The following is a 14,803-nucleotide window of genomic DNA, read 5'->3' as shown; positions in this document are numbered from 1 at the left end:
AGTAGCATGCCATAAACCGGAGTTGATCACAAGTAATGCGGACATGCAAATAACGGCCTCCCAAAGGCCGAAAAAGATCTTACCAGCATAGTGTAAATACCGTCATCGCCGACAAGGAGTAAAGAACCCTGAGCATTGTTTTCGAGTACCACAGGTGCACACAATCAGCACAGGTGGAGGCAACGGAGTGAGGGCCAGTACAAAAGGAGCACACACACACACCACACCCCCTCCCACACCAAGATGATACCAATAGTAGTAGCATTACTGGAGCTGGAGGCCCTGCTTGCAATGCCTCAACAACAACAAAAACAACAACAACATCCGCCACCATAGAGGAGATGCAGGAGGAGAAGGAGGGTGAAACAGGCCAAGCATGCCCCACCAGTGCAGCCAGCGTTACCACGCCGGCAGCCCCCAATCCCTCGCATCAGAGCCACCCCCTTCAACCTAACACCTGAGCAGATTCACACCCTGTACCGGCTTGACTGGGACACCATCACCACCATAGTGGACCTGATACACAACGACATAGTCAGCCTCATAGAAATACGCACCGCCATCCCCCCTCTACTCAAATTAGTGTCTGTGCTCCACTTCCTTGCCACAGGCACCTATCAGCACACAGTGGGAAACATGCATGGCATATAACAACCCTTATTTTCCCGGATACTGAACCAAGTACTGGATGCCCTATGCAGGCACACAAGGGACTACATATCCCTACCACGCACTCCCCAGGAGATATTTGATACAAAAGTTGCCTTCCATGCACTGGCAGGCATGCCAAATTGTGTAAGTGACCTTGACTGCACCACATGGAGTTGGTGGTCCCGCAAGGCATGGAGGTGGCGTATCGCAATCGCAAGCAATACCACTCCATCAATGTGCAGATGGCATGCAACATCAGCAAGATCATCACACATTGCTGTGCTCAATATCCAGGATCAGTTCATGACTCTTTGGTACTTCGGATCTCTATGCTACCATGCTTCATGGAGCGACATGCTGGACGACGTGCCTGGCTGCTTGGTGAGTTGCCTGACTGGGCCATGGCAATGCATTGGGGTTGTGGGGTGGGTGGCTGCATACTCCACCTGGGTGGGAAGGGTGGGGGAATCATACTCCACCTTGGTGGGAATGTTGACGTCAGTGCATGATGTGCACATCACCGAACACTGTGCCCCAAAGCAACTGAAATGGTACATGACAACCAAATCCCATACTGATGAAGAAAGGCCAACACCCATCACTACATGACTAACAGGAAACCAGCCCACATCCCACAACACATGCACAACTCATCACCGGCCCTCACACCGTAAGGTCATCCAGCACTCTGCACTGCATACGCGCTATGTTGCTGACTGCCGCATTACACCACACAGTACAGTTATCGCTGGCCGTGCATTGAACTGAGTCGACCTGGAATACCACAGATGCCACTGGTTAGGCACACCCATAGGAGTGCTGCATGTCACCATGGAACTGATCAGTGCAGAATGCCCAATATAGAACTGACTACAGGCAAATCTCCTTACTACCAAATTCCACATAAATGTACTCATCACTCATTTCACACCAAGACTGCTGTATGCATATATGATGCACGTGCAACAAGACGTCAGTGCACACCATGACCCATCTTGAAGATGAAACCCACACCATTAGTCCATTGCACAGGGCAGATAGCCGGCCAGAAATGGGGTCAATGCATCCAGGGACATGTGCTTGTGCACACAAATTACCTTCGTCCATGTGAGACTAGTACAGTTGTCCTACATGATTGTGCAATCACTTACCTTTATTTCACTCTCATGCAGGTGATTGTGGCTATCCCTTGAAGCCGTGGCTCATGACCCCTGTCCGAAGCCCACAGACAAGGCACGAGGAGGACTACAATCGTTCCCATACCCGTACACGTGTGGTGATAGAGCAGACCTTTGGCCTGTTCAAGGCACGATTTCGCTGCCTCAGCCGGTCAGGTGGGGCTCTCCTCTACGGCCATGAGAAGGTGGCCAAGATCACCATGGCATGTGTAATGCTGCACAATATGTGTATCCATCGGACCGTTCTCCTGCCCCCTGACATGGAACTGCTACCACCTGATGATGATGAAGGGGAGGAGGAAGATGTAGCAGGACATCAACACGGTGCCAATGCACAGGAGGGACGTGCCATGTGGCAGTCTTTGATTGCACAATATTTCTGACCCACAAGTCAGCATAGGGTGACATATTGTTAGGACTTCGGGCACTGGGTGTGGGGATACATGTGCACTATGCACTGTGCAAGAATAAATGACACGTGCGCAATGATGAATGTCCACTCTGGTAATTTTTTTGATGCACAACCGGTGTATTGAATTTTGAAATATCAATGTGAAAAAAACCTCCACCACCCCCACTCCCCCTCCCCCACAACTCCCCAACACACCCTCCCTCTCCTCCCCCTCCCCCACAACTCCCCAACACACCCTCACCCCCCTCCCCCTCCCCCACAACTCTCCAAAACACCTTCACCCCCCCTCCCCCTCCCACCACTACAACCCCACACTAGTCCCATATGGTCCACGTAGCCCACATGTGGCTGGCAGTAATGTCACTCTGCGCTCCCGGAGCCAGGGGGAGAAATGTCCTGGCAGCAAAGCGCATGTAGCGACCGACGGAGTGGACTGGTCTGGGTAGAATTGCTCGTTGAAGGTGTGTCCTCATGCTGAAGCTGTTGGCCAGGATGAGAAGCCTCCAGAGCATCGGCTATGCGACCGTGCACCTCGCAGAGCCGATTGGTGCTTTCTGTTATGGACTGGCCCACAGGCCTTGCTGGAGCTGGTGGTGTACGTCCAGGTGTTGACTTTGTCGCTGGGAGATCGCGGCCCCTGCCTTGGCCCCTGGAAGTGCTGGGACGGTTGCTCTCCTGCTCCTCACTGTCATACTCACTACCTGTGGAGGTGGAAGAGAGGGTCGGCATGAGTGATTTTTGGAGAGCCAGCATTCATACATGGCTACGATAGCACATTCAGACAATTGTGGTTAATCTACATTTGTGTAGGGAACGGCACGTCATTCCATACTTGGATGGTAAATGCATGCATATGTCGGTGTCACTCATGTTGGCCAGGTACTGTGCTGTCTAAAATGCACACTGTTTACATCACCTACCCTGTATGCCTCATGGAATGGGAAACTTTGTATGGTATGTGTCATATACGTTACGGCCTTGCACCTGGCACTGGCTTGGGTCTCACTTGCTTCGGCATGATTTACAGGGGGGGTGTGTGGCCGCCCATGCCGTGACTCCTTGGCCCGGCCTTAGCAGTTACTTTCATGACATTTGCATTAGCAGTTTTTACTTTGGACACTCACCTCCATCAGCGGATGATGTCCCACCACACTCCATTTCTCCCACCGCTTCGATGGATTCGGCCCCTATCATGGCCGCACATGTCTCCTCCCACGGCATGAGTTTGATTGGCGAACTTGGACCTCCTCCGGTCTCCAAGGGTTGGTTTTTGTTCGCAGAGAGGATGCTTTATGGTGCGGGGGGTGTTACCCACAGCGCTGACCTTCTGGCATACTAGTGCCAAGATTTCTTTTTTTTAAGCACCACCTCCCTGCGCATGTTGCTGCTGAAAACAGTCGCAGCATGCTCGTGGAGGGTATCCACAAGCATTTGCAGCACATCTGGGCTGAACCGCTCCTTTCGGAGGCGTGCAGCTCCCCTCTTTGGTGCTTTGTGCATTCCTGGGTGGTTGCAGTTAGTTTCCCATAGGTCACCAGTGTGGCCACCGTGCTCCTTCCCATTCCTGTGCGATGATGCTGTTTCCGGTTCTGCAAATTAACGGTGACGTAATTAACGGTGACCGCTATTTACAGTCACCGCTAATGCTGTGTTGATCTATGGCGGTAGTGTTGTCTACGGTGCGGTTCATGCCGGTAGGGGGGGTTTTGGGTCCTTTTGCGGCATGCTGCTACATCCGTTACCGGCATGGCGCAAAGCTCATGCCCACGTACTAGTAATAGTGCGCTTTTAGCGGTCTATTGCAAGCACAGACACGCTATTTGTGCCATGCTGGTAAATGACGGTACTAACCTCCAAACTCGGAATGAGGGCATGTGTTTTTCAATAGATTAACCCTTATTTGAATTCTAGATTGAAGATACTTTTCTGTATGAAATCATGCTGATGTATTTGTGCATTTGTTGTATTTTATAAATTATATGCATTTCTAATTTTACATTTGTGTATATATTGTAAGTTAGTTTTGTGTTTCAGAAGGTCCTTTTTATGTATGCATGTAGAGTTTTGGGAAGATCTCCTCTCTCAGGTAATTTTTCCATTGTTGATACATTTTTGTTTAAAAGTTAATACTCTTTTGTCGTGTGCTCTTTCTTCTAAGGGAAGGTCAATTGAACTAAATGTGTTGTTTGAGCATGGGTGGAGTTTTTGAAAGGCGAAACTCCCTCACTCCTGCGCACTTCTGGTTAGTTTAATTCCTTTGTCAAACCTGCAGCCTGAGTCCTGGTTTGTCAAGGAACCAACTCCAGGGTTCCTGATTGTGAAGACAAATTGTGGGGTTTGACAAACTGTGGACCTGTAGGCGCTGGTGGGATTGGATAGTCCGGTATTTGTTAGTATGGCAGCTTTGTCAGGTAATGGATGAGTCAGGTTTGTTTCGTGTTAGACAAGTGGTTAGTTTTATTTCTTTAGTTATTCAGCACTAATGAAATAAAATCTTAGACTTAGAGGTGCCAGTTTTAACATATTGACACTTTACACAGCCGACGCGCGTTTCAACCTTAGTATTTTTCAAGGCTGTGATTTTGTGAGTTGGTGTGGTAGTGATACGGTGTACCCAGTGTGGTGATATTCAAGATCAATTTGAAAATATCATTTTCCATACATTTTTGTATACATTGAAAGGAGTAAAACAAAACCAGTTGAAGTAAAACCAATGCGAATTTCAAACAAAGCATGTTGTGACACCCAGGAGAGGTGATTTACCATGTTTGGTGATGGTAAGTGATAGTGACACAGTGTAGCAATTAGACAACGTAACATATCAGTTGGTTATAGATCAAAAAGTCAATTTGCAATATGATTTATAGTAGAATAGGAGACAAAGTACCAAGGGAGAAGAGGAGAAAAAGAAGAGTTGCTAGTTAGTTAGGGGAGGGCTACAGAACTTTGCAATTGTGCCTGAGAGAAGAAAGTTCCAAAGTCTTACCCAATTGAGTTTTTTCATGAGCTTCAAGAATGGTGAACTGGTCCTACCCAGTAAGGTGCCAGTGGGCTGGATAGCCGTTTCTGAAAGGAAAATGTATTAGGTTGAGGGAAGGGATGCACCATGGAAAGGATTGGTGGTGATCATAGGAACGGTGAGGAGCTAGCGTGTGCTGCCAATGGGTCTGGCTACCAAGTTCTTGTAGGCATGGTATAAGGTGTTGCTGGCTAGCCTGTAATTAACCGGGTCAGGCATGACTAATGAGAGGGGTGACTGGGATTGGGCAATTGGTGCCTTCGGCATCGTTTGAGGCAAGTATGCCTGTAATTTGAGCTGTGAGTTTGACAGGTGGGCATGCTCATGTACAGTATCATGAGTGCACTCTTATTGGTTACCGAAGTGCTGGTGGCCGTGGTAATAGGTGTTGCTATTTAGCCTGTATTTAACTGGGTCTGGCATGACTGGTGAGAGGGGTGAACTAAATGTGTACATTTAACTTTAAGATATGTTCACTTACTGTGCATATATTCAAGAGTGCCAGCATTTGTTTTTCACTGCGGAGGCAGAGGTTCGCATACTGAGTGAAGCCAAGGAGCCCTACCCATCCCCAGGTCAAAACACCACATTTTAAAGCACATTTTGTAGCAGGAATAGGGGAAAAAGCCATATGAGTTTCAGGAAAGTATAAACATAACATCTCAGCAACAGTCACCTTACCTGCTGAGTTGCCTTTGCAACATTCATACATGCAATCCCCTGCTTCTCCATACTATTTACCCACCAATCAAACAGTTTTGGCATGCTCACCCCCTCCAATCAAGGCTCATGGGGGGCATTGATGAGGCTCCCTTCTTATTTTGATGTGGGCAGCACTTGACCATTTTGCAATATGCATGGTAGCAGGTCACCAATCCTTAAACCAGCAGTATAGAAGACAGAAATGCTCCCATGCCCAGTGATTTAGAGGAGCATATCACTCAATCCAGATTTTATTTTTCATTTGTTGGTCGTCCCATGCAAATACCTTGCAGAATCTCCACAGAGGAAACATGACACTACTTTGCCTGTTGTTCAAGAAGAATGGGATCAACTGTGCTCCCTGCCCTTCTGTACTCAGCGCCTGTGTGTATATTATTGGGCCCCCCTACCATTTTAGGACTTAAGCCCAGTTAATTTTGTTAACACTTGAAAGCCTGCGAAATTGCTGGCTCTGACTGCCTCAAGACCTTAGAGGTAAATAGGGTCTATCACACTATAAAGCCATCCTGCAGTGTATGGAATTTGCCCTGTCTACCCAGGCCCGATCCCTGCCTTGACATGACATCCTTGGAACCTACTTGGAGATTATTTATTTTAACAGTGAAAACAGTCATAATCTGTGGCTCCTGATATAAAAAAGCATATTGTTATTATGGATAATATGGCCAAAAATATACATATTATGGGGAGGGGTAAAAGGAAAATGCTTGACAATGTGTGTGAGGGCTATCAGTGGACTATCAAACTCTAAAGTATTTTTGACAAGGTGCTTACTACTCACCTGCACCGGGCACACGACTTACCACCTACAATGGCCCAAATGGCGGCTAACACTGAGGTGCATGAGCTGGAATATTAGCGATCTGGCCAACCATGTTACAAAACGGAAGCGGCAGTTATATCCGGAACAACACAATGCTCACATTCTTTTTCTGAAGGAAACGCATGCATTCAGGATGTAATAGGTTCGCTAAAAGCTGGGGAACACTATGCTATTATACACAATACTGTTATGACCACTGGTATAAGAATACTCAGGTACTCACCTGTGATCTTCAAGATGCTTTAATCATGGTTACATGTCCATCAGATCATATTCAGATACATGAGAAGGAGATAGGAAGTACAATCAGAGGGGAGCCCTCTGGCTCCCACCACCCAGGCTACATCTGTATGAACTGCCCTGTGTGGAATCTAATTCAGCCACAAAATTCCAGTCACACTCCTGGCATTCCATTCATGACCTCATACCTGCATTCATACACCATGCATTCAGAGGGAAGGGTTAAGCAGGAAGATACACAGATCATAGGAAAACCATTTATAACAAATACTCTACTTAGAGCCAGAGTGTCAGGATCCTAGTTCACAATTAATTTTGATATGTACCCCAAGTCACACAGGTTGACCCCCTTGGGCGTTACATAGTGACACATGGCATGCTATCTGGCCTAGGGGTGGTGATGCTTAACATCTACGGGCCCAACACGGATGACCTTGACTACTACACTCAGATTGCAGACTTGCTGTCAATGTACCCCCTAGTCCCTGTCCTGTAGGGTGGGTACTTTAACACTATTATCGACCTTAGCCTGGACAGATGCAGGAATAGGGCCAGGCAGCTGTCTAGAGAGGCCCAGACTATACTTGAGAGACAGACTAGACTGGGGCTTGAGGATGCCCTGAGACTGCTACATCCACACACTCACAGAAACACGTTTTACTCAACAGTGCATGATTCACACTCAAGAATTGACAGGTGGCTAGTGTCTGGGACACTGATAGGCTTGATTGTAGGAGCAGACATACTTCCCAGGACATACTCAGTTCATTCTCTGATCACCCTGATGATGGCCTGGGGCGAACGACAGTCCCCTAGGCACCCCTGGAGACTCAAACCTCAGGCGCTATTAGATGCTGTATTTAAGGCCGAACAGGGGGAATGTGTGGAAAACTATTTTAGGATAAATAAGGGCACAGTGGACTCACTGGCTACCCTTGGGGATGCCTTTAAAGCTTAAATCGGTGGCATAGCCCTGGCCAAAGAATCAGGGATTCTCAGGGCTATCCGTTGAAATATTCAAGAACGTGAAGCTTCCCTTAAGATACTTGAACAACAATATGCTGCGGACCCCACCTCTACCACGCTATGCAAGATTAAAGAGGCGCTGGGCAGCTTCAGAGTTCATGCTGACTGTCAGAGGAAGTTCCTTGACAACCTGGAAATTGCAAGGCAATATGGAGAAAGAGAACACCCTGGTAAGCTACTGGCTAGAGTGGTGCGGCAAGAGGATGGGGGGGTGCCACATTCCGTTAATTGAGGACTCTGAAGGAGTTTTGGTCCACACTGAACTGGGGGTAAATGAAGTTTTCCGCTCTTACTATACAACAATCTATGCCAGCAATGAGAAGGCATCCCTCCTCACGCATCAGCTGTCTGCCCTCTGGAGTGAAGCCTGTGTGATGGGAGAGCTCCCCCCACACTTAGAGAAGCTGTGATTACTGTGCTTCTTAAACCTGTTAAGCCAGCAATGTACTGTGGCTCATATTGTCCCCTGTTGCTCATCAATAGTGATGTTAAAATATTTGTCAAAGGTGCTTGTCCTTTGGCTTTCTCCCTATATGACAGATCTTGCAGAAGCTGACCAGTCAGGATTTGTTCCTCGCCATTCCATGGCTCTCAACCTCAGGTGCCTATTTAACATCCTGGCACAAATTGATCCCGATGTCAGGGCAGTCGCTGCCATACTGGATATCCAGAAGGCTTTTGATTCAGCATCCTTGCGGTTTCTCTGGGCAGTGCTCGACAAATTCAACATTTGGTCCCTGCTTTATCTCATGGATACGGCTACTTTACACTAAACCTGTGGCCAGCGTATGCACTAATGGCCATCTCTCCTCCCCATTTCACGTCTGCAGGGGGACCAGACAAGGCTGTCCGCTCTCCCCGCTCATCTTTGCAGTGGTCATAGACCTTTTGCTGACCTGATGCGGTGGAAGCATGTGCAGTGAGGGATACGGTTACAGGTTCCCCCGAGATTATTTCGCTCTATGCGGATGACGCATTACTCTACATCAGGGACCCCGAGAGAAACCTCGCTCCCATCATATGCAGTGTCCTCCACTTCAAGCTTCTGTCCGGGCTGAGGGTCAAATGTGCCAAGTTCAAATTGTTTCCCCCTAACTGACGCTACTACAGCCCCAGATGACCTTATGGGGTTTACTTGGTCTCCTGTCAAGATCATGTACCTTGGGATTATAATCACGAGGCAGCAATGCTCACTATACACTCAAATTTTCGGATCCTACTTACAACAGCTTAAGCCGAAGCTGCGTACTTGGGCTAAGCTACCCAAAACCCTGAGGGGCAGGGTGTCTCTCCTTAAAATGGTAATTCTGCCACAATTACTGTACCACTTTCTGAATATCCCAATATGGCTTGATAATGCGCTGTTTGATGAACTGAGGTCAGACGATTAACAGATTCCTGTGGCATGCTGGGGTGGTGAGACTTAAACGGGCCAAACGTACTAGACCATATAAGCAAGGTGGCATGGCGGCCCCAGATTTTGGGATGTACTGGGCATGGCAGCCCCAGATTTTGGGAAGTACTGGTTGGTAGCCCAGGCTCAATATGCAGTGTACTGGTTCGCTGATGGCCCTCTACTGCCACACGTAAAAATAGAGCAACATGCTGCTAGACCCCGGGACCATCGCTCTTGGTATTAGCCCCATTGTGGAAAGATCTTGGGGTGCCTAGTCCAGCCACCAACACTGGGGTGGGAGAAAATACGGAGACTGATCGGCAGCCCTCACCCATTCCAAAGGGACCTACCACTGTGGAACTTCTGCCCAGGAGTCCCTAAAATAAGTAAGACTGCTGTGAACGTGTGGGCGGCTGACAGCTACTCCACTCTGGGCAACATGTTCGAAATGGGCTCATTTGCTGTGTGGGCTGATTTACCTAAACTTCCAAGTGTGCAGTCCTCCAGATGGCCGCAGTATGCACTGCTCCACCGCACGGTCAAAAAGACATGGAGGGAGTTCCCTTGCAACCCCTGGACAAACCACTTTTAGTATTAATTATGGGAAGTGTAGTACCTACTGGGGTGGTATCTAGACTGTACAAGTTGCTTCAGGACCGGACCAATAAACCACTTTCTAGGCTATGTGAGACATGGGGCAGTGAATTGGGTACTGACATTACTGACGAGGGCAGGGAAGAAATGTGCATTCACGCCCGAGAGCTCTCCCTTAATGCCAGATTTCACCTCATCCAATTCAAGGTGCTGCAGAGATTACACTACACCATAGCCAGACTACATCTATGCCTCAAGATCACTCCCCCGCTGCCCCAGATGCCATATGATATGATAGGTTATTTATAAAGTGCTTAATACCCAGAGGTTTCTAACCGTGGACCCGGGGATCGAACCTGTGTTGCTATGTGTCATCTTGCTTCCAAGGAAAGCACGTTGCCAATGAGCTATCCTCCTGAGACAATATAGATGACACAGGCTACTTCCATATGATCTGGGACTGTGCCAGAATTTCAGGATACTGGACTGGGGTTTGCACTGCTGTATCTACTATGATGGGCTGCACAATAGAACCGAATCCTATGAACTGCCTGTTCCATGAGTTTTTTTCACTTCTGGGAACCTGTCATAAACTTGCTAGTCTTTGTACGATCCTTGCTGTAAGCCGTATGTTGTTGTTGTTGCTCAGACCTATTAGCCCTACCACTGAACAATGGCTCTGCGATGTCACCTAGGCATCAGAAGCTAAAGAGCGCTGGATTTCCCTGCGGCCAACTTGCTGTTCACCACTAGATCTTTGGTACCCCTTCTGAGCATGCCTACAAACAATTGCCACTGATGGAACGAGAGACGCAGAACCCCCCGATTTTTATGATCTCCCTTGAATATTGACAGTCACATGCATTAGTATCAAATTTACTACTCCTTCTAAGGGCCATGTTGCGGTAACGTGCTATAATATAATTGGGAATAAGTTAATTGTTTAATTGATGCTGCCTTGTATAATGCTGCCGATATGTTTGCCCTCGTCACCTTCTCAAGCACTTAATAAATAAATGTTAAAAAAAGTAAAAAATACAATAAACTCCCACAAGAATTCCTAATGTACTTACTGCAAGTACTGGAAACCAAAAACATCCCTATAAATGAAATCTTCCAAATTGCATACACATGGAAACATATATGCACTCTCTGCAACCATGTTTCACAAGAGCACATCCCTAATGAACGAGTTTTATATGTATCCATACCAAATTGTGAGTACATTCCATTTCACCAGCTTCTGCAGAATGCAAATCGTAGCATATGTTGCCCTTTTTGAATTCAGATAATCGTTCCAGCATCCAAATAAACTCACATAGCCAATATGTCATACTAATGCTTCTAATGTACAATGCATATGGTACCAAAAATAACTGTGAGCTCAATAGCTTTACACAGAACCAAGTATATGTTGGCAAGAAAACCTTCACAACAGTAGGCATAATATACCACACTGGTGCCACAACCACTTCAGGCCACTTTACTGCATATGTCAAAAAAAGAAGTGGTTGGTTTGAATGTAACAACATTGTTTTCGTAAAGTCTGAATGGATCTTTTACTCCAAAGCATTGGCTAACGGCAAATCTAACAAATGCTTACTTAATATTTCTTCAACCAAAATTTAGTCACTAAACTGTAGCACAATCAACAGTTAAAATAATATAATAGTACTTTTGAAAGTCAGGATTGTTGGAATATGCCAACAGGTATCTAACTACTTCAAAAATACCCTTCATTGCAATACACTTCAAATATGCTATCACAGTTCTTGCTACTGCAAAAAGTCTTGTAAAGTCTAATATAGTTATAATACTCCAACAGGTATCCAACTACTTTAAACAGTCCCTTAATTACAACACATTTCAAACAAACATACTATCACACTTACACTCACATAATTATAATAGGTTTTTTGATATGTTATCAATCATATTTGTTATGTCATCTTTGATGTCATGTGTGTTAGTCTTAGCAGTGCACATTGGTGGCGTGGGTTATGGTTGCTTAGCTTACCATAACTGGTGGATTTCTGGGGTTTTTCGGTTTTACTTGTTAACATTACGTCCCTTTAACAAAGCTTTTTCGCTGAATTTGATAGGTTTTTAGTAGCACAACTTAACCATAACGTCCCTTTAACAAAGTTTTTTCATTGAATTCCATAGGTTTTTATTAGTGCAACTTAACCATAACGTCCCCTTAACAAAGTTTTTTAATTGAATTTCATAGGTTTTTGAGTCCAAATTAACCATAATGTCCCCTTAACAAAGTTTTTTCATTGAATTTCATATGTTTTTATTAGTGTAACTTAACCATAACGTCCCCTAACAAAGTTTTTTCATTGAATTTCATAGGTTTTTAGGAGTCCAACTTAGCCATAACGTCCCTTTAATGAAGTTTTTCAGTGAATTTCATAGGTTGTTATTAGTGCAACTTAACCATAACGTCTACGAACATCTGCCTTCATTGCAGACCTTCCGGACAGTGCCACATGACCATATGCTGGCGCGTGGCATGATGACATGTCTGAGAACCCGTCCGCACTTCATGATAAGATCCGTGCTTCGTGGACAGTTTGGAACTGCATTGTCTACTGATCTAGGAACTTTCAACTTCAAAATTTCCCTTGCACAGCTCCAACACCTATTCCTACTCATCCATTAACAATCTAGTACACAGTAGATACTTTTAGCAAAACTATTATTTATCTTAAAATGGAATCAGCTAATGCCATCCCTCCTCCCCGAGTGACACTACCACTGCTGTTATCAAGGAACATGAGAAACACTTCCCCCTACCTTAGAAACACACACACGCATCATTTTCCCCTGTTCACCTGCCCTTCCATATTAGTATTTGGTGCCTCTTCCCTCATTTCCCTCCACACCTTTCCTTCTAAGATCCCCTGCCAAAAAAAAAAAAAATGCATCCAAAAACAATAAAAGAAATGTTCCTTTAGGAACCACCTTTCACAGTTAAAAAATAGAACTAAAAAAAAACTTATAGACTCCCATCTACTTTAGATTTCTCAGTAAAGTACATAGACTCAATAAGATTTTCCAACATTCCCATTTGCATTTTGTGTTATGCTAATGGCGATATTGTGGTGTTTATCCACCATTCCAGGGATGGAACGGTGGATACTGACCTGGCAGCCCAAGTTATTAGCCCAAGCAAAGCAAGGGTGGATAACGAGGTCTTGGGACCCTTATCCTCCCATTCCAGCCCCTGTAATGGGGGATGAAGTCAATTAGCACCCTAGTTTCCCAAAGTGGGAACCCGGGTTGCTAAAAAAAGGATTTTTCTTCCTACACCAGGAAGCCTGCGGCGTCCCGGTGTAGGAAGGAAAATCCTTTCCCAAGATGGCCACCATGGAAAGGGAAGGCAGGGTTCCGTACAGGGCCCCTCTTCGCTTTCCATGGCAGCCTGCAGAAGGTGAAAAGAGAACCCTATGACCATATTAACACGAGCACATTTTTCTTCCCTTTCAAACCTGTCCCAATTTTGAATAACTTTACCACAAAGCCAGTTCCAGGTGGACATGGCCACTTTAACCCCATGTGTTGTCCCTCGTGGTCATGGCCAGTAGCCTGATTGTCCGGATCATGACCTTATTCCATGACCCGGACAATCTGGCCACTGCCCATCAATGACATTTGTGATGTCATCTTTGATGTCCTGGGTGTTAGTCTTGGCAGTGCACGGTGGTGGCAAGTGTTATGGTTGCTTAGCTTACCATAATTGGCAAATTTCAGGGGGTTTTCGGTTTTACTTGTAACCATAACGTCCCTTTAACAAGGGTTTTCATTGAATTTCATAGGATTTGCATAGGTTTTTATTAGTGCAATTTAACCATGACGTCCCCTTAACAAAGTTTTTTCATTGAATTTCATCGGTTTTTATTAGTGCAACTTAAACATAACGTCCCTTTAACAAAGTTTTTTCATTGAATTTCATTGGTTCTTATTAGTGCAACTTAACCATAACATCCTTTCAACAAAGTTTTTTCATTGAATTGTATAGGTTTTTATTAGTGCAACTTAACCATAATGTCCCTTTAACAAAGTGTTTTCATTGAATTTCATGGGTTTTTACCAGTGTGTGCTACTTTCCAACAATTTACTAATATTATATTTACCCAATATGGTAATATTTGTGTCCAATTTACAAAGTGTCACATTAAAACTCTGCCATTTACCACCTTCTAGAATCATTTTCAACACTTCTATACACTTTTTGCAACTATTTCAACTAGTTTTGCATCCGTGGACGTCTACGAACATCTGACTGCCGTCTACGAACATCTGACTTCATTGCAGACCTTCCAGACAGTGCCAGATGACCATATGCTGGCACGCGGCATGATGACGTGTCCAAGAACCCATCCGCACTTCACGATGAGATCTGTGCTTCGCGGACAGTTTGGAACTGCATTTTCGACTGAGCTAGGAACTTTCAACTTCAAAATTCCCCTTGTACAGCTCCAACACCTATTCCTACTCATTATCCATTAACAATCTAGTACACAGTGCATACTTTTAGCAAAACTGCTATTTATCTTAAAATCAGCTAATGCCATCCCTCCTCCCCAAGAGCCACCACCACTGCTGTAATCAAGGAGCATGAGAAACACTGCCCCCTACCTTAGAAATAACACATGCGCAACATTTTCCCCTGTCCGTGTACCCCTCCATATTAGTGTTTGGTGCCTCTTCCCTCATTTCCTCCCCACATTTTGTT

This window comes from Ambystoma mexicanum, chromosome 10, assembly GCF_040938575.1.
Source record: "Ambystoma mexicanum isolate Mex_15411 chromosome 10, UKY_AmexF1_1, whole genome shotgun sequence".
NCBI lineage: Eukaryota > Metazoa > Chordata > Amphibia > Caudata > Ambystomatidae > Ambystoma > Ambystoma mexicanum.
The sequence above is the reverse complement of the archived record's forward strand: the minus strand, read 5'-3'. Positions refer to the sequence as shown.